Below are 21,465 nucleotides of genomic sequence, written 5' to 3' on the forward strand. Positions count from 1 at the left end.
TATTAGTTGAAAGAATTAAAAATAGGAAGACATGAAGTTGTAGAAAGGTGGACTGAGGCAAGGGCAGTCCATATTTTGAGTTATGGAAGGAAAAGAAAACTTTGGAGGTAAGCGTCCCTCACACCTAGTGGTGGGCTGGAGCTGGCTGGCCTGGCTCTTAAGAGCAGTTTGTGTCTCTCTTCCCAACTCTGTTTTCAGGGAAATCAGGTTGGTGGCTTTAAATTGACTATGGTCAGAATGCTTACTGTGTTACCAATCAGGACTTTTCCTCTTAGAGAGCCAAGTGTTAAATGTTTACCAGCACACTGCTGGATGAGGAAGACCCGTTCTTAATTTCATTCCCAAGAAGTTGGGGAGGTTATATCATGTCAGCTATAAAGACCTGTCACAGTTGGAGACATGTTCAGAGAAAAGTAATAAGAGTTTGACTCCATGACATGCCTGAGTCAAGAAATAGCCTCTGCATTTAAACTGAGCTCTTCCCTCTGGGTATGTGAAATAAAGCCACACTAGATATCTGGTGGGGAGTGTACAATGTAAGCAACTGCCAGCTTACTCAAGGTGTTCTGCTCAGTTTTATTGGTTTCATTCATTTTATTCACTTACTTATCATTTCACAGTATTTATTGAGTTCCTCCTGTGTGCTGTGTTAGTTCTTGGAGGAACACAGACAGACATGGCTACTGTCCTCATGGCACTTACAGGCTAGTAGAAAAAACAGAAAATCAAACAGCCATAAATAAGTGTATAATTACAAACTACAGTAGGTTTTATAAAGAGAAGGTATAAAATGCAAAGAAAATATATAACCTGATGACTTGATTTAGACTGAGAATGGGTGTGGGAGGTTTTTGAGAAAGAGTGGATTGAACTGAGATCTGACAGATTGGTAGCAGTTTAACCAGGTGAATGGAAGTGAGTGATGGAGGAGATTTAATCAGAGAGAACAAATGTGCAAAAGTCCTTGAAGTATAGGAACATGTGTACTAAAAAAAGATTAAAGATGGGCTGTCAGGCTGGAGAATGAGGTGCAGAGGTAGTGGCACTGTGAGAGTTGTACTAATAAATTTATATTAGTCTAAAAGGAACAGAGAGCTATTAGATCAGGTGTAATTTTTTTTTTAAATTTCACTTTGGCTTTAGTATAAAGAACTGATTGGAAGGGGAAGAGAGAAGATAAGGACACAAGTTAGAAGCTATTATTGCATATTCCAGATGAGAGAAAGTAGAATCCTGGATGAGGCTAATGGCAGAAGTGATGAGGATGAGAAAAAAATGCATTTAAGAGATGTTTAGTATATAAAATTGAAGAGACTTGGTGATACATTAAATATAGGAATGGCAAGGAAGGGGGTCTTGTCAAGGATGGCCCCAAGGTTTTTGGCTTTGGAGATTGATAAGTGTTCAGTTTACTAAGATTGAGAACCAAAACTGGACAGAGCCATGAGTTTGGATTCAGGTATGTGGAGTTAAAGTACCTTTTGAACACCTGTACTGGAGGTGTCTACTAGAGCCTTTGGACATACAGCTTTGGAGCAACCTGGAGAGGTCAGAGCTCCCTGCCTCTAGGTGGTAACTGAGGCTGTGGTCCTATGAGGTCCTCCTCAGGTGGAGTACAGGGTGAGACAGGAGAGGTCCAAGCACTGCCTTGAGAAATTTAATATTTAAAGACTCAGGAAAGGAGAATCAGCCTGCAAGATTGAGGGAGTAGTCAGGGAGATAGGAGGAAAACCAAGAAAGGTGAGGCTGGGGGTGAGATAGGGGATTAATTGTAAATGGGCTAGAGGGATCCTACTGGGGGGATGAAAATGTTCTAAAACTGATTTTTGGTGATGGCTCCACCATTTGGTAAAGTTACTAAAAAGCATTAAATTGGACACTTGAAATAGGTGGATTTTATTTTTAGCAGTGTTTAAAAGCACTGTTAATCAACAACAAAACCCATGAGAGTGTGGCGTGAAGGGAAAGGTGAAACTCTTCCAAGAAGGAAGAAATAGTCATGTGTGCTGAATGTTGGTAAATTCAGAAAAATAAGGACTGATGGTCACTAACAAATTGAGAAGTTTAAGCAGATATGTAATGCAAAAATAAGTCCAAATACTGGATAATATGCTGAAAAATATTGACCTGTATTTTAAAATATCTTCATAATTGTGAGAAGATCCACATGACTTGCTTCTTCCTTGTTCTCGAGTAAGGAGCCTAAATAAAGTGTTTGTCGGGTCCTCTGCATGACATGGCAGCTAGGAAATGGAATCTGGCAGGGCAATTCTATTACAACTGGAAGTCTTGTTGATGTGCGAGTCAGCATTAGCCTCCGTTTGTGATCAAACAATATATTTAGAATATGTTTACTTGAGACACTGAGAACATTGTAGAACTCTTCATTTTTCTTTAAATGATCTAATGATTACAAAAGAATTATGTGTGTAATAATAATCTTCATTAACATCCTCATCCAGCATGTGACACAGAGTAGGTGTTCAGTGAATTATTTGTTGATGACACATTTGTCCATTTAGAAGGAGTCCACTAATTCTTCATTAGTTCTTATTCATTTTTCATTTGATTACCCAAATTAATTTCAACTAGTCAGCCAAAAATATGCACATAAATAAATCCTTCCTTTACCTTAGCCATCCTTCAGAACTTATTTTTGCTATAAATGTTATCTTATTTCTTATATGTTTTATTTGGATCTTTAATTTAAAAATGATATTTTTTCCCATTTTATTCCCTGTCCTAACCAATAAATACCTCTGACTTCTAAATTAGGCCTCACTCAAGAAAACATGTACAAAGATTATTTTCAGCTGAGCTTAATTTAGGTAGCTGTCGAAGGCTGTTGACATATGATTGCCAATCCAAATTTTTAATGAACCATTTCAGCTGAATTTAAATGACTTTTCCAAATTGTTTTTTAGGAAATGCTTAACTCAGGTCATTTGATGTTTACTAAAGTTCTTGAACTCATCTTATACTTGCAATAGCAACACAATGTTATTCTCTAAGGACAGGAAATCAGAGAGCAGAACTGCAGTTTTTGGAGTTGTCTCTGATGGAAGAAGTCAGAGAGGACAGAGATGACCTGGAAGTGACGAGTTTGGAAAGAATTTTAGGTAAGCATCAATCTGTGTGAAGTGACTGTGGTGTTCTTTTAGATCTGACTACTTTTATATGTCTTCCCTATTGATACTTCCTTTTCCTAGCTGGAAATTTACAATGTTAGAAAAGTTGTTCTGGATTAGACAATACTGGAGAGGTGTTCTGGGCTATGCACCAGGCATACAAAATAAGGACATTCCCTCTTCACCCTATTGACTTAAACTCTCCATTCCCTCTGTGAACACACTGATGCTCACAGAACAGTAAGCATTTGAGATATTTGATGGCTCTCTCATGGGCCCATACACTTCTCTTCCCACAACTAAGGTTGTATGTTTACCAAGAGTCCATTGTGCTTGTGCTTGTTAATTACCATTATGTAATTTAATTTATATATAAATATTTGACAATGAGATACCATATCAGGGAGAAAACAGTGTTTCTATGAAAACTAGGCTGAATGCTTTTGAAAAACTCACTAAGATGAGTTGTCCCAAAATACTATTGGACTGGGTGTGAATAAAACAACTATAAAGACTGGGTGCAAAGATGTTACAAAAGCATAGCTTCTGTCTAAGGTGACTTTGTAAGAGTTTTTAAGTTCACATTTCACTTAAAAATTGAAACTGAAAGTAATGTACAGTGCAATACAGATTTGTTTATACTAGAAATTAAACATGGAACACTAATCATCAGAGCATACCCCAAGAAAAGATCTGGGTCTGAAATCAAATGGTTGGTGAAAGACTATCCATTGATATGCTTTAAATTCAAGAAAAATGTCTAAGGCATATAAAAATAACTTTCTATAGATCTTTAACTAATATTTTTGACAAACCAACTAATGTAGAACGGGAGGACTTCAACTGTTCTTGTGATTTTCCCAAGGCGCTGCCTCTGTTTTCTCTGTCTTAAATACCCTCCCTCACTCCTAACATGTATTTGCCCCAGTTCTTTTTCCTCTCTCCCTCTCTTTTCATTCTTCAAGTCCTTAGACTCCCGCTCCAATGCTAAATTCTATGAGAAGCTTTTCTTGTCCCTTTTTTTAAATTTAAATTTTTACTTTATTTCAATCTCCAAGTATTGCCTTTATTTGAATTGCTCAGATAGATCCTTTCCATTCCAAAAAGAAATGTAAAGTGTTCTTAGTAGTGCAAACACAGTCACTATGTTCTATTTACAAAGAGTCTGCAAAAAATCTAAGTGTAGTAAAATTACAAACTGAATGTTTTTATTCTTGGACCACAGAGATTTTCAAAATTGCTTTGATCTTTAAAGATCCAAAATTTTTTTTTCCAGATTGTTCGGTCTAGTGTGCCACCTCTGTGCTGGGTGCATCATATTTGGACTGTACTTAAAGCATAGTTTGTGTTGTATTCTTTTTTTTTAAAGTTCTCAGTTTATTAATCCTCTCATAAAAACTCTGCACAATCACCACAGATAAAGTCACTGCAGAATCTTTGCTCCTTCTGTTGCCCAGCCTCCAGCTCACTTTTTGCCAGCACCAATGTGGGTGTTTGCAGTCCCCCTGCCTTTCTTCATTCTGTTCTTGTGGTTCTTCTGCTGGTTTTTTTTAGGTCTTTTCTTCTCATACAATCTATGTCTTGTGAGTCTATGTTTGGGTTCATTTTTCTTTGCATAATCCAAAGAATTGTAAATCTTGCCAAAGCCAATTGTCCTGCCACCATCAAAATGGGTTCTGAATCCAAATACAAAGATGACATCTGGTGTAGCCTTGGACATTCTGGCTAGTTTTTACTGAATTTCTGTCTTAGGTACCATTGCTTTCCCAGGGTGAAGGATGTCAGTGACCATTTGTTTCCACTAAAGTAGTCTGTTGGTCATGAACTTCCCATTCTGGGTAGTTACTGTGTCATTCATGATGGCAGTGGATCTTCAAACAGGCAGGGAGGAAAAGAAAGCCAGTTTGTGTTGTATTTTAATAATTTATTTAGCTCATTTCATTGTCTTTGGGAACCTTTGAGGTTATTCCCTATAGATTGTCCCTTTGTTCTGAGAATGGATCACATTTTCCTGTTTCTTCATATGCTGAGTAATTTCGCTGGATCATGTCCTGGACATTGTGAATGTAATGTGATGACTTTGGATTGTGTTATATTCCTCTGAAGATCATTTACTTTATTTGTTTTAGCAGGTAATTTCCTTATTTGGATTCAAAATGCAAACTCTGTCTTTTAGGCAGCAACTCAAATCTTGGTTCATCCTCAGCTGGTCTGCCTGCAATCTACCTGAAACGTTCATTGTTCGAGAGGGAGATAGAGACTCAGACAGAGTTTATACACAGAATCTGGGTTCTCTCCTCTGACTTTTTCTGTTCTGTGATTCTCCTCTCACTCATCACTGAATTTTTTATAGGATTTTATCCACTCTGCTCCTCATAACACCCTAAAAAGATAACACCCTAAGTTCAAAAGCTATAAAAATAGGCAACACCTAATGCTGTTTCCTCTTTTCCAAAAGGAAAAAATCAAAGAACAGAATCTTCCTCCTCTTTTTTCCAAGTGTTAATTCCTTTCCAGAATCTTCCTGCTCTTGTTCACTCTCCAGTTCCTTCCAGTTGTGTTTTTTTTTGTTTATTATCCAGAGTTTATAGTTGCTATCTGTGAGAGAATCGGTCTGATAGATTACACATCCCACCAGAAGCAGAAGCACTGCGTGGTGTTTGTACTTCTGTGTGTAAACAATAAACAACATCTGACACATTGTGTGGGCCCTCAGGGAACTTTTTGTGTTGGGCAATTGACACAGAGGGGCATCACTAAAATGATCAAATATGTTAAAGGAAAGGAAGGCAGGAAGTTTGTTCTCATTAGTCCATATTGATTTTTTAAATAATAATTAGACTTCCAAGGGCATAAAGTTGCAGAGAACTTGAAGAATAGAAAAAGTAGGTTCCTAGGTGGCTCAAGTTAGCATGAGACAGGAAGTCACTAGAGGCAGGCTCAGGGTGGTCACAGCCACGGGGTCAGGTATTATCTGGGAGGGTTTTAACTTGTCCAGCCCTGGACATGATTCCACTGACAAAGAGAGTTTCCCTAGACCTTGGCATTATTAAGCTTCAGAGTAAATATTTGCCTCATAAGAAATCCCCTTGAAAAATCTGTTAAAGGCAGTTTAGAGAATAACAGAGTCACAATCGGCTAAAAGACAATAAACAGAGCAGTACAATAAATAGCAATTACCCACCAGGGAGGTGTCTGCAGGGGTGTGAGGGGCTGGTGTTGGGCCATTTCTCATTTACTATCTTTATTAATGACCGGGAAGTGGTGTAAACAGCTTGCTAATGAAGTGGCAGGCAGGCCTGCAGTGGGAGGCACTGTGGCTGGAAAGAGGAGAATGCAAACTGAGCCAATATAACAAGGTTAGGACACTAGGAAGAAAAATCAAAGGAATGAGTCAGCAGGGAAGGAATATTGTAACTGTCAAAGGAAAAATGATCAGAAGTGCAGCTTTCTGATGGTAGGGAGTAGAGAAAACATGAAAAGAAACAAATGCCTGGAAAGAACCTGGAAATAAATGTAAGGCTGAAAGAAAGCAGTTCACTGATGACTTCACACCTCTTATGACACTGCAGGCTATAAATGCCATTGAGATATGAAAGGACCAGGGAAGTCCTGAGACCCCAGGAAGGAGGTAGGCTCTGCTCACTGTTACACCTTCATAGTTCTCCCCACTCCTTGGCGCTGGGGGTTTCTCAGCTGGAGACTGGCCCAGGTCTAGCTCAGTATGGCTCCTTTATGGTCCTGGTCTACTGGGAGACTGTCACAGGCAGGTGGACATAGGACCTGAGTGCGGAACATTAGGATCCCTGACTATCCCATGAGAAGTACCTTACCTTACCACCTATAGTCATTTATGTATTTGATTCACATCACAGCTCTTAGGTCTGTCAAAGATGATCTTGCCTCCTCATTGACTGATCGTCTGTCTTTCCCAAGAGATCATAAAGTCCCTTCAGGACAGGAGGCTCCTCTGTCGTGTTCACCTCTGCAATGTTGAGGACAGTGCTTGGCTCACAGTAACCAGGAAATAGATATTTGTTAAATGAACAATTGAAGAAAAGAGTCCTGTCCTCTGTGCTCATTTTACAGAAGAGCACACAAAGCAACAGGGTGACTTGCCTGCTGTTGCACAGGTGAGGCTGGACCTGCCCTAGAACCCACTTCTGATCCCAGCACCTTCTCCTTCATTACCTTCCTCAGGCCTTTAATGAAATCTGCCATCTCTGGAGCCCTGTCTTGGCCACCCCAAGGGAAACAGCACACCCTCCACCCAGCCAGTGTTTCACATTCCCTACCCAGCTCTGTCTCCACTCCCCCAGCCTGAGAGTGCTACCATGACTCTACATGTCTTACCCTGTTCATTGTGTGTCGCTCTCTGCAGAACATAGGCTGCAAGAGAGCAGGAATTTTGCCTGTTGTGTGCACTGTTGTAACCCCAGCACTGAGCACAATACCCAACACAGAGTAAAGAATAAATATTTGCTGCTGAGGAATGAATGAGCAGGATTATGGTCCTCAGTATTTAGGTATGCAGTAGGACACAGCTTCCACATGATGGTTGCAAGTCCAGTGAATGGCAGGTAGAAGTTAACACTAAACTTGTGTTCTCCTGAGTCTCAGGTCTCCCATATATGTAATAGGATTACACAACCATCAAATGATGTAATTTCTATAGACCCCTTAGCATGTGTCTGGCACACAGTAGGTTCTCAGTAAACATGATTTATCCCTTGTCTTAATCTGCCTCGTGAAGATCCAGATAGGGTCTCCTGATCTCAGACTCAAGGAACATGTGGAAGCCCCTTGAAATGAGTGCTGAGCAGGTAGAAATGATGAGCCATGGAGAGCCTGGTGGGGCACCAGTGAAAAGGCATCTGCTGCCCCTTCACTCTGCCTGGGCTGGGACCGCATGACACACACTTTACTCTGAGGGCAGAAGTCAACGTGTTAATCATGGTGAGAGGAAAAGTGCGCCTCGTTGGAATCTTCCCGCTCTGTTCGGTAGCATTTGCAAAAGCATGTAGGTCAGCAGGAGGTCTTCTGAGAAAGTGAGTGAGGCCACAAGAACCTCTCTGCACTTATTCCAAGTGGAGGACAGGCTGCCTCCTGTCTTGCAGTTGGGAGGTCTATCCTGCCATGTGACCAGGTGAAATGCCCACTGAAAGGGCAAGCTGGGGGAGCTTCGTGGGCCTGTACGCTGCGTGATACCCAGAGCTCTGCCCACCAGTGCTGGCTTGCAACCTCATTCGATTCCTCTGTGAGTCAGCTGAGCCACAGGAAGAGAGCCGCTGCCTGTGGAGGCACAACACGGGATACAAGACACCTCCCTCAGGCTCTGTGGACCCCAGACACCTCCACCACCTGCCCCCACTAGGGATAGGATTCACTTCTTCAATCGTTCATTCAGCAAATATCCTGAATGCTATGATCCAGGACCAGCCCTAAACATGGATGCTGCAGGGGTGAACAAGAGAGATGAGACCCCTGTCCTTTATGAACCTTATATTCTTGCATTGAAGACAGATAATCAATCATTGAGTAAGTAAGCAAGATCATATATGATAGACACAAGAGCTGTGACATGAATTGAATAATGAAATGACTATAGGTGGCAAGTAATTCTTTGAAATTAGGATAGCCAAGGTTCTTAATGTCCTGTATTCTGCATTCTGCTACCCACCTGCCTGTGACATCTCCTCCAGGCAGGTTCTGTCCCTTCAGACTGTGGGGTCCCTACAGCTAGAGAAGATACTCAGGCGCTAACAAGTCCCAGCCGCCCCGTGCAGGAGGCCAGCCACAGTCTTGCGGTTTCTTTCCAAAAGTGTGGTAATGACAGTGAGAACCAGTGAACTCAGCCAGCGGGCAGTCAGCAGGTGCAGCGTATTTGGAGGCTCTTGAGAACCTCTCCTCCCAGAAGAGCAAGCTGCAGCCTGCAGGAAACGTTAGGCTTACGCTTCCACCCTCCTACCTTTGCCAACAAGTTATTAGCAGTTTTACATTTTCCCTCAGGGGAATCAGTGTTAACTTACCTTGACATCTATCTGGCTCCAAGCCACCTACTCCTGCTCACAGCTCCTTAGCTAAAGAAGGAAAGGAAGAAAGGGGGGAGAGAAAGAAGGGGGGAGGGAGGGGAGGAAAAAGTGAGGAAGGAAGGAAAAATATTAAAATGCTACCTCAAAAGCTTGCTACAAAATGGACTACACCAGCCTGAATGATGGACTTTAAGTGGGTTCTTTAGGATCACATGTCCCCAGAGGTTTCTAGTACGTTTTCTGGGACTTTTGCTTCCTGTAGAGATTTAGAGGAAGTGCTTGGGTCACTGACACATTAGAGAAGAGGTTTAAGCTTTCTTCACCATTATAACCTGCAGTTTCTCCCCCTTCCTCCAAGGTTAATGGACATGGAGGTTCAAGGCCTTCAAGGCCTCTCAGCCTCAAAGAAACTATTCCTTAGCCTGGAAAATAACGGCAGGCCATACAGATTGCATGTTACTCATGACAGCAAGTTCCCTCATTTTAATTTGGCAAGTTATATTTCTTAATAACAATAGTAGCTCACATTAGTTGAGGCTCAGATCTATGCCCTTACAAGCATCATCTCTTTTAACTTGAAAAAAAAAACCTTGCTCTCCATGGGGACTCACAGTTCCAGCACTCTCTTTGACTGGGTAGGCTAGTTTACCTAATTCTGGAATTCAGTCTCAAGATGCCTGCATAGGTAAGCCACATTATCCATATCAGCTTTCTCAGTAAATAAAGGTGATATTTTGGTTTACAGGCTGCCTTACTCTTTTTGTCTTATATCTCAATTGGTTCAAACCTTGGTCAGAGAAGAGAAGTGTTGGTTGTTGGGCGCCCCCAGACCCCAAAGGGAGTTTATTTTATACAGCTGCATTCTGTACCCACCACAGCCCTGTAGGTTTGCGGCACTGTTTTCTCCATCATGGAAAACATTGTGCGCACCTTTATGACCTCGTTGAGAATAGAGGCTCGGCAGGTATTGGCCTCTCTTATAGTAAAGCACACCAACTGTCAGAGTCTACCATGAGATGAAAGCCTAGACCTTGTATTCAGGAAGAAGCAGAGCTCAGAACCCACTGAGCCCACAGGTGTGTTGGGCAGACAATGGACATGGGAAGGCATCACTCCTGCAATGGCTGCTTGGATCTGGAGCAAGCCTGACCCAAGAGTAGCCAGTCTGCAGACATATATGAGGTCTGGCACAAGGACTTTGCAGTAGGGACAATGTCAGTATTAAAGATGTAGAAGATACCTGCCATGTATGAACCATTTATTAGATACTAAGCATTGTGCTAAGTGCTTAATATTTATCATCTTATTTAGCCCCATTGCATCAGATAAGTATTGTTATCACCATTTTATATATATGGAAACTAAATCACACAGAGATGAAGAAAACTTGGCCAAGAGACAAGAGAGAGAGAGAGAGAGAGAAATCTATGTAATCCAAAAGTAAAGTACAATGTAGGGGTTAATACGAGCTCAGGAACTGAATTGCCTGCATTTGAATTTGTTGCACTTGGTGCTATCCTTTTGTACATGGATAAACTGGCACAATGAGGGTAACTACCTCTATTATTATGAAGTTTAGAGGACTTACTACTTGTCAGGAGCTTAGGACAGTGCCTGGGACCTAATATATGTTCAATAAATATTAGTTAATTAATACCATTCTTTTTCCATAACTACAAATAACTCAGGGATATCATGTGATGGCAAAGTTGTCAAATCAATAAATTGTTCCCAGGAGAGCTATTATTTTTATTATTATTTTAGAAATCTCTCCTGGACACATGGGCAGGACATTTCTCTCCACAAGGAGGAAGTGCCGCGTGTGTGATATTCCTGTTGCCTCTCTCTGCCTGCTCATTTACTCCTCCTTATTTGTTCACTCAGTGTTTGTTGAATACCTTAGATGAGCTAAGCAATTTCCCTAAGCGCTGGGACTACAGCAGTGAACAAGAAAGATTCCTGTCCTCATGGGGCATATATGAAACGAATGACATCATATTTCCTGTATGTTCTGATCTTATTCAGTGTTTTGATGACCTTCCTCTGTCCTTCTCCTGAATCTGGATCTGGGCACTGTCCCTTGTCACAACTTCACAACCACCCAAGATACACTGGAAAAGAGACACAGGGAGCAACTCTATCTGATCAGTTAGACTGGAAGACGATACTGCTGCTGGGGTCCCAGCTCTTCTCTTCTGGAGGTGCATACATGCTTCTGTGTTCCTCATGCTGTCATTTTTTGGGGGGGGCTGCATTTGTGGTCACCCAGGCCTGTCTATGACTGGGTAGGCTGGTTTGCCTGATTCTGGAGTCTAGTCTCAAAAAATCCATACTCACTGTATAAACCACATTCTCCAATATCAGCTTTATCAGTGAAAAAAAGGTGATTTAGTTTCCTGGCTGCCTTATTCTTTTGTCTGATTTCTCAATTGGCTCAGAACTTGATCCTGGAAGAATAGTGCTGTTTACTAGTCTCTCTTGAATGCCAAATGAAGCTTACTTTGTAAAACTACATTCTGTACACACAGAAGATGGTATTGAATACATGACTGCTGTGTAACTTCATATCCACATTAGTTAAGAGTTGACAAATGTTCATTATAAAACAAATGGTAAGAAAATCTCTTTCCTCTGGAGGATAACACTAAATGATTTAATTTACTGAGCATAAAAGAGTCAGGAAATCAAAGGCATGCTTAAAAACTTGAATGGTTATTTTCTGTTGCCTTTTTCACTGAGTGGTGAACATTACTCAACAGTTAATGGAGAACATTAAATTGTAATTATACATTAATTATAATGTACATGTATAAATACATATTTGTTTTATATGTGTACACAGAGCTTACAGTCATTCGTAACTCAAGTTTTATAACACCCAAGGAATCTTGGCCTAGCTCAAGAGGCCATGACCAATGTTCTAATTTCTAAAGCTCAGTTAATGTCAGTTCATTTCAATTTGAAAAAGACGAGATAGTCCACATGTCACGTTGATGATGGGAGGGTGAGATGACTAGAAAAATGGAGATTGTTCCAAAAACCAAAGGGAAGTATTTTCTAACTTCAAAATATGACTCCTTGATCTGATTTTCAAGATCCCTTCCTTCCATATTTCTACAAATCCCTAAACTTCACAGTTGTCTCTTTGGCCAAAGCAGCCACTTTCATATAGCACAGACTCACACCTTTTTAGGTAGCAAAACAGAACACTCAACAGCTACCTTATAATTTTTAAACCCTTTACAGTTGTGGAAACATTTTTATATCTGTTACCCAAAAACTTTTTTTTTTAATGCTTGTTTAAGAGCATATGCAATATCCTTTATTGAATTCAAAAAATTAAATACCATCACTTTGGTTATAATGTGACTTACAGTTTGCCAGACTTCAGTTCATGTCTGCAGATTTTCATGAATGTTCCCCATGCCCTCCTCCTGTGCCCTCCTTGGGCTCGCCCTTCTCCACAGCCCTCCTTCAGCATCTCCTTCAACCTGAGGTACCTGGTCAGACTGCTGGTCAATCTCTGCAACCCTCTGGGCAGCTCTCTATGACCGAACTTTTTTTAGAGAAGCAACACTTTTTAGAAAAACTAATGGAGGTGATGAGAGCGATGAGCAAGATAGAGCCATTTGTTTATGTGTTCATTTTATTCAACAAACCTTATCTGACTCCCTGATATATTATAGAAACTGTGCTAGGGACTGGTTATATAAGGATGATCAAAGCACTCTCCTGGTCCTGAAGGTACTCAGAGATTAAATAAGGATCAGGAGTGCTACTATTCCCTCCTCCTGCCCATGGCAGACATTGATAATCAATCACAGCACTTTTTTCCCCATTGAACTTATACCTAACATCACAGTCCATTTCAACCCAGTGCTCTAAGTAGCTACTCTCCCCTCTCTGTAAGATCAGTGAAATGTATTTGCCATGCCAAAGTCAGAGCAGGACAGAGGGTGGGAATGGGGTAGGGAGGAATGGCAGCTGGTCCCAGGTAGACCATTTTTGACCAAATCTGAAGTGAGCTTCTTGATTAATGGAAACTGAAGTAAGCATTATTATAGTATTTTCATCATACCAGGCTCCATGCTAAGGATTTCATGCAGTACCTCATCTAATTCTCATAAGAGTCCTGTGAGGTCAGTACTGCCATCATCCTGAGTTTGGGGAAGAGGAAACCTGTGCTGAGGTTATATAACGTAACCAGAGTCTCACATCCGGAGTGATGAAGCACGTGGAGTCAAAGTCAGGCTAACTCAAGAGCAGCACGAATCTCCAAAGTGGAAGAAGCTTCTCTATACATTTATTTTTCATCCAAAAGCAAAATAAAAAATATATTATGTGGATCAGCACTGGCACTTTTAGTCTGAATGTCAAATGATTACTCGTCACACCCAGCATGGGAGACACCGTGTGGGTAGAGAGTAGATCTTCAAGGCAGAGGGTTGCCCACAGGGCCTTCACCCTCCATTCTCTTCAGATATTGAGAGCTGCCTAGTTGCTATGGTATCTGAGCAGAATTAGTAGTACTTTCTGTTCAGATGGAAAGGGCTCATGGAAATATTTTGAACTACCCCAAGTTTCACTGGCTATCTTTTGGAAAAGTGCTGAATAGATTTGTCGGACTTAAAGATGAATTCCACACTTCTCTTTTACAAGGACGTAGTGTTTTGTGTTTGCAGACATTTACTCTCATGACAAACGTTACCAAGCAGATATTTCTGCAACTGTAAACACACTTGATATGTCCCCTCAAGGTAAAGGTAACATTTTAACAAGTAAAAAAGTCTTTCTAAAGAAACATATATGAAAAGAGCATTTTGGAAATGGTTTAAATATTTTATCTGTTGGTATAAACAGTATAAATGTGCCATATGTCAGCACTCTTTAAAAGTTGGATATTTTCTAATCTGTTTAAAGATCTTTCAGAGTTTCAGTGGGTTTTGAACCCATTTGTTACTGATAGTATAAGAAGAGTGCAAGATCATTTTGTAAAAACAACAGACAGACATCAAGGAGAATAAGAATTTTTATGAAATATGACTTATTATTTCAACTAAATTTGCATAATTTACAAATCAAACTGAAAAACAAATTATCATGACTTATTAATTCCAGCCAAGGGTGCATTTCTTCTGTGGTCTTGAGTCCTTCCTTTCATGAGGGAACTTTTTTTTTAATTGAAGTATAGTTGATATACAGTATTACATTAGTTTCAGATGCACAACACAGTGATTTGACAATTATGTAATTTATAAACTGATATGCATATATTGGGACATGCTTAAAATTTCTTTCCTTAGAGATACACAGCCAAAAACTGTTATTTGGAGCCTGCTGTGATATACCCTACAGCTTTGAGAACTGCAGTCAATGGAAAGAAAGTGAAAGCATCGAAGAGCCTCAGTCAACCCAGTGGTCTTCTAACTTTATTACATTAAGGCTAAGGCCACTTTATACATTGAATCTAATTGTGTTTAGCCATCAGATTAGAACCCAAGACCTTAGGTCCCTCCCCAGTGGCCAGAGGTCCTAAAGTTTGGCCGGGGGGAATCCCATGAATTGATTCTGCCCGGCTCTTTCTCAGTGGAGGCTGGGCTTCAGAAGGAGAGAGAGAAGCTGTTTCCTGATGGGCTCCCACAATGGTTCTCTGAGCTGGCTGGGGTGACCCTAACCCTCTATTGTCCTAGCCCAGCTCAGTATGGTCCGTGGCCATAATTCTTCTCCTGCCACATAGGCTAAGAAGCTGTCCTGTCTTTCCCTTCTGTCAGTACAAACACTCCAGATGCCAACAGAGGACACATGAATCGTTGATGTAATTCCCTCAGTTTAATAAGGGAAGATTACCTGGAAGCTCAAGGACAACTACAGGCACGCCGACTGGAATTATCTTTTTTCTCCCTCCTCTTTCCCCTGTCTCTGAGGAGTGTGAGCACCTCACCTTCCCAGGAGTCAGGCCTGTCCCCACACGAGTCTTATTTTCAGGTCTGATGACAGCAGGTGCTCATCTCTACAGGCAATTGGCAAAACAGACCTTCTCCCGAGAAGGCTCTTTAATACATCCCTTCTGTCAGTTTAGATGATCTTTGAGTGTCTTTGTGCAGCTAATGAACAGAGAGCCCAAGAACTCAGGACTTAGGGGCATTTATGAACCCTCCAGTCTGTGAACGCCCCCTCTGTTACAGGAGCGGTTTTCCCTCTGGTCCCAGAACTTTTTCTCAGGTTACAGGACCCCTTCCCACAGCCCTGCCTCTCTTGACCCCTACTTTCCTCAGCAGTCTGGTTTATTTCCTTCCCATTTCTTTCTCCAGTCTCGGAAGAACCTAAGGCTAAAATGAAATTGCTCCTGGTAATGGTGGCAGGTCATTCAAAAACATGAAGTGTTTTTATTTCTCTATCTTTTGAAAACAAGTTCTTGGAGAATAAGCAAACCAAATCTGAGGTGACAGAAGCCAAAGAGTGGTTCTCTCTGGGAGGGGAGGAGTACTGACCGCAGTGGGCAGGGGGAGGTCTTCTAGGGTGGTGGGGATGTTCTGCGGTGGCTGGGTCATGACCCAAGGGTGTACAAGTGCTAAAAATTCATTGAGTTGTATGTTTAAGATTTCTATCTTTTACATATGAAAGTTATATGTCAGATTTTAAAGGAAAGTAAATTTCAATAAGTTCCATTCTTCAGGGTTTAGGTGTTCAGAAGCTGGTAAGGTACTCAGACTAGGAAGCCCCTAAGGTCACAGGAAGCTGTCAGTGGCTGAGCAGAGATTCTTTACCCCCAACCTGACACAGCCCCTTCCCAGGAAATCACCGGGATGGAGTGGGCTCCATGGAAATCACCCGGTGGACTGAGCCAGGACTGTCTCTGAGCAGAGCCGAGAATTAAAAAAAAAAAACACAACCCTCTGAGGAGTATATTCTGCTGTCTGATGAGGGTGAGAAGCATTCCAGTGGGATGCAGCCTGCTGCATTTCAGGGGGACCCAGGGTTGGAGCTGAGAGGGCAGGTTGCCTATGTAAGAACACACGTCAGGGCTGGTGCTTAGTAAAAGGCAAGAGGTGAGAAAGGCACTTGCCAGGAGCGTATGAGGACATATTATCCAAGGGCCTAATTGGGTTTGCAACCCTATAATGAAGCACTGTGGGTGTCTGACAAGAGTCACGATGTGATTCAAAATACATCGGAGGAGGACACACTAGCAAGGACTGTAAAGAAAACACCCCAGGGCAAGGAATGTGTGGCTGATCAGGGACAAGAGAGACCTGCTCCTGGAGAGGAAGAATCTGTGATGGTTTGGGGGCCTGATCAAGAGGAAGAACTCCCCCTGGATCAGGGCCCAAGAAGGCTGGGTGGTGTCTGTCAGGCTCACCACAGCACTCCCAGGGCCCCAGCTCACTGAGCAGAGCATACATATCTGTGGCCTAGCCAGGCTTATTGAGGGACAGAATGAATACAGGATGTTAAAGGAAAAGGGGTCAAGGAGTAGATTCACAGGTCACTAATTACAACAGAGGGACCAGGACACCAGAGAAACCATCGATGATTATGTGAAACTGAAGAGTGGACATCCAGGAAAGAAATAAATTATTTTGGGTAAATTTGGAAGTGACAGATACCTGTGGAGAAGTGGGGTTCAGAAGATATGTGATGATGGGACTGGGAGGCAGAGTTGGAAGGCTTTTGTGGACAGGTAGGTATCAGTCAGGATTTTGATTGGCAGGCAACACCAACTTACTCTAGCTGATTTATCTAGAAATTAATTAACTGAAATGATAGTTCCTAATTCAAGAGTCACAGGGGAGTTTGGAACACCAGGCAGAGGTTATGCAGTCCCCTGAACCAGCCAGCAGAAAGCCCTCTGTGTCTGGTGCTGACAGCTACCACTGAGATCCCTAATCTTGTGGGTATGGGGCATTCGGCATCCCCATCAGCACCCTAGCACTGCTGCCCCTGTGCACCGGCTGACACTGTCACCTCCTCTCCCACCAGGAGTAATCCTCCACTCTCCCTGCTTTCTGTGTCACAGAGCTCCAGGCACTGGATCTAATGGACAGGACATAGGTCATTACCTACTGAGCAGCAAGAGAGGAGTTTTGGAACCTCTATAGCAGGGAGGGGCTTTGCTTCTCACAAGAAGACTACAGTAGGGAAGGTGGTTCAAGCCACACATGTTTATTTCAGAGAGCAGAGTGATGAAGTCAGAGCAGACAGTGCCCAGAGTTGACCCACAGGGCCGGCTTCACCACTGAGAGATCCCTCACTACCTGCAGACTGTCTCCTCCAATTAAACCCCAACTTAATGCCTGTAATTAAGAGTCATCTGTTTACATTAAGAGACTATTCCAGTTGAAAATGTAAATGTCCCTGGAAAGAAACACACTTCATTTTGCTATCACTATTACCTTCAATTTATTAATTTTCAGGGATGGGCATTAGAAGCTGGCTCAGAAGTGTGGCAGGGGCCTGGCCAAATATAAATCCTTTGTGAAGATGTGTAGCCAATCTGCCCAGATTTTTTTACACATGTATTCTCAGTGGCCCGATCAATTTGTCACATGTCTGACATGGTAAGTGTTTTGGTGGGAGAGAAATGATAGAATGGAAAGAAAAGATTTTTTTTGTGTTGCTCCTCCTTTGTGTGACACCATGCAGATGGGGCTCAAATTCCCATTTAACAGATGCCACAACTGAAGTTCAGGGTGGTGTGACTTGCCCAAGGCCCCACACAACTGGTCTGCTGCAAAGACAGGTTTCAGAATTACCTGTCGTGGCCTCTGCAGCCTGACAGCTGCCCCTACACTCTGCTGTCTCTCCATGAAAGGAGAGGCCTTGAGTGCCACAAGGTAGGGAAAATTGCACTTTAATCTAATGGGTTTGAGGAATGGCATACTTTTTGGTGAAGTCCCACGATTGCTTTGGCATAAAGGTGCTGGGTGTCCATGGGAGAGGGTGTGCGGTAATGAGGTAGAGAGAAAGCCACCGAAAACCAGCTTCTGTTTTATGACTTCAGCTAGCACCCTGGATTTGTCAGGCATGTTTTGTGCAAATAATGGAAACCCAACTCAAACTGGCCTAACTGGAAATAGCGATTGTTGGTTCATGGGCCTGGAAACCATGCCAGGAGTGCTCTGAGTCTCTCTCTCCGCCTCTCAGCGTGGCCTTCTCTGTGTCCGCTTCATTCCCCCACAGCCTGTCCTGCATGCTGGCAGAGGGGGCCTGCAGCCATTCTAGACTAACACCTCCCCAGCGAATGGTCCCACCCTGCCGGCGGGGACAGCAGGCCTTTTCATCAATGGCTGTGACGCTGAACGAACCTTGCGACCAAAGGGCTGCAGCTTGTGGAGGCACTGAGCTCATGCCTGCCTCTGACCCCAGGATTTGGTCAGCTTCGTCTCTGTCACAGAGCCTGAGAATGGCCCCCCAGAGGAGCACTGAGGTGTTGGCACCATAGGAAGGGATGGTAGAGAGGCAGATCCACTGATAGTCCCCAGAATGTAGATCATGAGGACAGGGGGTTGATTTATATTTCATTTTTAATTTGCTTTGTTTATCACTGTAACCCCTGGGCTTCCAGCAGGGCTGACCACACCGTAGGCCCACTCAATAAGTACTTAGTGAATGAATGAATACCCTTAGAGGCCCTGATGCCGTGAAAGGGATGAGGGGCTCATGGGACTTAGGGCAGAGTGTAGGGAGCAGATCCTCTTGTCCTTTAGATGAGTCATGTGTTATTGAATGATTGCAATGGGGCCTTTCACTGCCCGCCAGTCAGAGTTAAATAGAGCCCTGCAATGCCAGCCCCCAGGAAGGACTGTTCACAATCCTCCTGGAATGAAAGGTAATGTGCCCCTGAGTCTACAAGATAGATGTGCCCCATGCATTCTGCCTTGGCCACATCTCCACTGCAAAGTGGAAAACCAGCATGGTGATACCCACTCACTTGCAATTCATGGCCCTGGTGTGGTGGGAGCCTGGGAGGTGCCATTCCAGAGTAATTCCTCAACTGCTGTTAATTAGGTCTCACATCCTCTCTCATCAACAGGCTAGCCAATGCCCCAAAGTGTATTTTGGGGAGAACATGTACCTCAACCTTCCAAAATTAACTCCCACTTTCATGAGCACCATTTGATTTTCCCTGGCACATTGGCACAACAGGACTTTTTACATTAATAAGAAGGACAGTGTGCTCAACTTGTCTAGCCAAACTTGGATTTCTCCAACTAAGGCTGTAAGGACATTGAATGTGGAAACATTCTGAGAGACAAAAACAACCCTCAGAAGAGAGGCTGCAATAAACTGCCTGGTTAATATGCACCCAGTGTATTTTGCCACTGTAGAAACTGAGCTTAATTTTGTTGTGACGTGATGCATCTGTTTAGAATTTCCTTCCCCTCCTTCTCCTTATAGTTAATTCTGAGTGGAGATAAATCTTGAAAACAGACTGGGAAGGCACAGCAGGAGGCCCTGATGAGTCATTTGAGCTGGAGTTTCCACAGTGCCCCTTTGCTCTTTTCTGATCAATTAAAACGGATGCCAGGAGATAAAGTGTTCCTAACGCAACCCCTGAACATTATAGAGCCTCTGTATGTGGAATCCTTCACTCCTGAGAAGGGCTTCTTTGGGCACCCACGGGCGTTGAAAAGATCTCTATTGCCTCAGTAACTGGGCTGAATACTACCGAAGGGTGAGTAAGAGGTTGTCAGCAGCTTGTCAGCCGTCTACCTGACAGCAGTCTGGGAAGGAGGCAAGCTACTGAGCTGTCAGTTCCTAAGCCAGAAACAAAGGCTCCGGGAGTTGAACAGTCTCCCTCAGGCTACCTGTCCGAGTTAGTGACAGAAGCTCAGGTTCTTCACCTACAAAAAATATGACAGTGCTGCGCAGCCTTAACCTCTGTATCCCGCCCTGAGTATGGAGGTTTAGATCCTTGGTATTTTCTTCCTTGATGCAGGCAGTCACATCTACTGTTACCTTTGTCTGCTATTATGGCTCTTCCTCATGACCATCACATGCCTTCAGACATACCATGTTTCACTGAACCTAAGACCCCATCAGTTACAAGATGAACTACTGTCATATGTAGTGCTAAAAAAGAAGAAATACTGATAATTAAATAGGACACAACATTGATCATGACTCCAAAGATGTTAAATGTGAAGAAAAAATTTTACAATCCCTAAAATATGGTATATTATTTGTCTGCCAGATTCAGAACTCCCTCTTTTCTTCAAGAAACAGGTTTGAGGATGTGTTGCTTTCTTCCCTCCAACCTTCTGGTCCTACTGTGAGTTGCCAATCATGTTTTGTGCTCCTTTGGCCATAGAACTTGAGCCTGAAAACTAGCTGGGGAGAGCAGTGGACTGTGCTGGGCGCTTACATGCCAGAGAGAGTCCTAGGGCACTGGGCCACCAACGTGCCAGCCTGGTAGAGAAATCTGGTTGGAGCAAATAAGCTGCTCTTAGGAAAAGCAGCTGAGACAGAGGTGAAAGAGGCTGTCAGCAGAGTTAAGCTCTTTGAATGCATTTGTCCCTGAGACCGGGTGCAGTAAATCCCCCCTTTGCTAAGCTAAACCTAGGGTGGGTTTTCTTTCCTTGCTGCAGGAATCTTCTTTTCAAAGATGCCAGGAGAGCAAGTACCCAGGCAGAATCTCTCCCTCTGCTCTAGGTTTATTCCCTCTGAGCCCACTCTGATATGAAGACAGTACACAGGAGTGACGGGTGCCCCTGCTTGCAGCCACTGTCTTCCACTACCAAGGACATGTGAACCCTGCTTGCTTGCCTGTTACTTTATCAAGAACATAGAGTTGTGCTATTTTTTAACAGTGAAACCAATTTCTTAAAGAAAAAGAAAACTGAAACACCTCTGGTGGTGATGGGGTGGGGTGGGGAGAGGTTATGGAGGAGAGCAAGCAGACCCAAAGAAAAGGCAAAAAAGAACAACAGTGTGATTTTCTTGCCTGACTTCCCTTCTGTTGACAATGCAAATCTGACCCTTTTTCTACAACCTGGCTGCTGGGGGTGGAGTGGGGTGGGTATGGGTTGAAAAGTAAAGACACACTTCTTGGGAGCTGTAGAAATAAAAATGTGGGTAAACAAAGCCCAATAGAACCTAAAGCTGCCTTCAGACTGTGATGCTTCCAGGTTTCTGAGGTTTGCTAATAGATACTTTTCAAAAACTGTTCTGCATAAAACTTTAAAAACCATCAGGGCATTACTACTACTTCACTTACCCTATTTTAACTCTTCGAATGTTCCCAAAGCCTCTGATTTTCTATCACAGAGAAAGGTAAATGGAAAATTGCTTTTGAGATTTCTTTT

General features: G+C 42.7%; 1 long non-coding RNA gene and 1 pseudogene across 1 annotated transcript in view; both read right to left on the reverse strand.

Annotated features, from left to right (window-relative positions):
* LOC118917392 (uncharacterized) overlaps positions 1-21,465 on the reverse strand; it is a 66,898-nt gene that overhangs the window by 20,151 nt on the left and 25,282 nt on the right. The gene's annotated exons all lie outside the window — the stretch shown is intronic.
* Positions 4,491-4,986, reverse strand: LOC118917422 (40S ribosomal protein S24-like; annotated as a pseudogene).

The sequence above is a fragment of the Manis pentadactyla genome, chromosome 5 (assembly GCF_030020395.1).
Source record: "Manis pentadactyla isolate mManPen7 chromosome 5, mManPen7.hap1, whole genome shotgun sequence".
Taxonomy (NCBI): Eukaryota; Metazoa; Chordata; class Mammalia; order Pholidota; family Manidae; genus Manis; species Manis pentadactyla.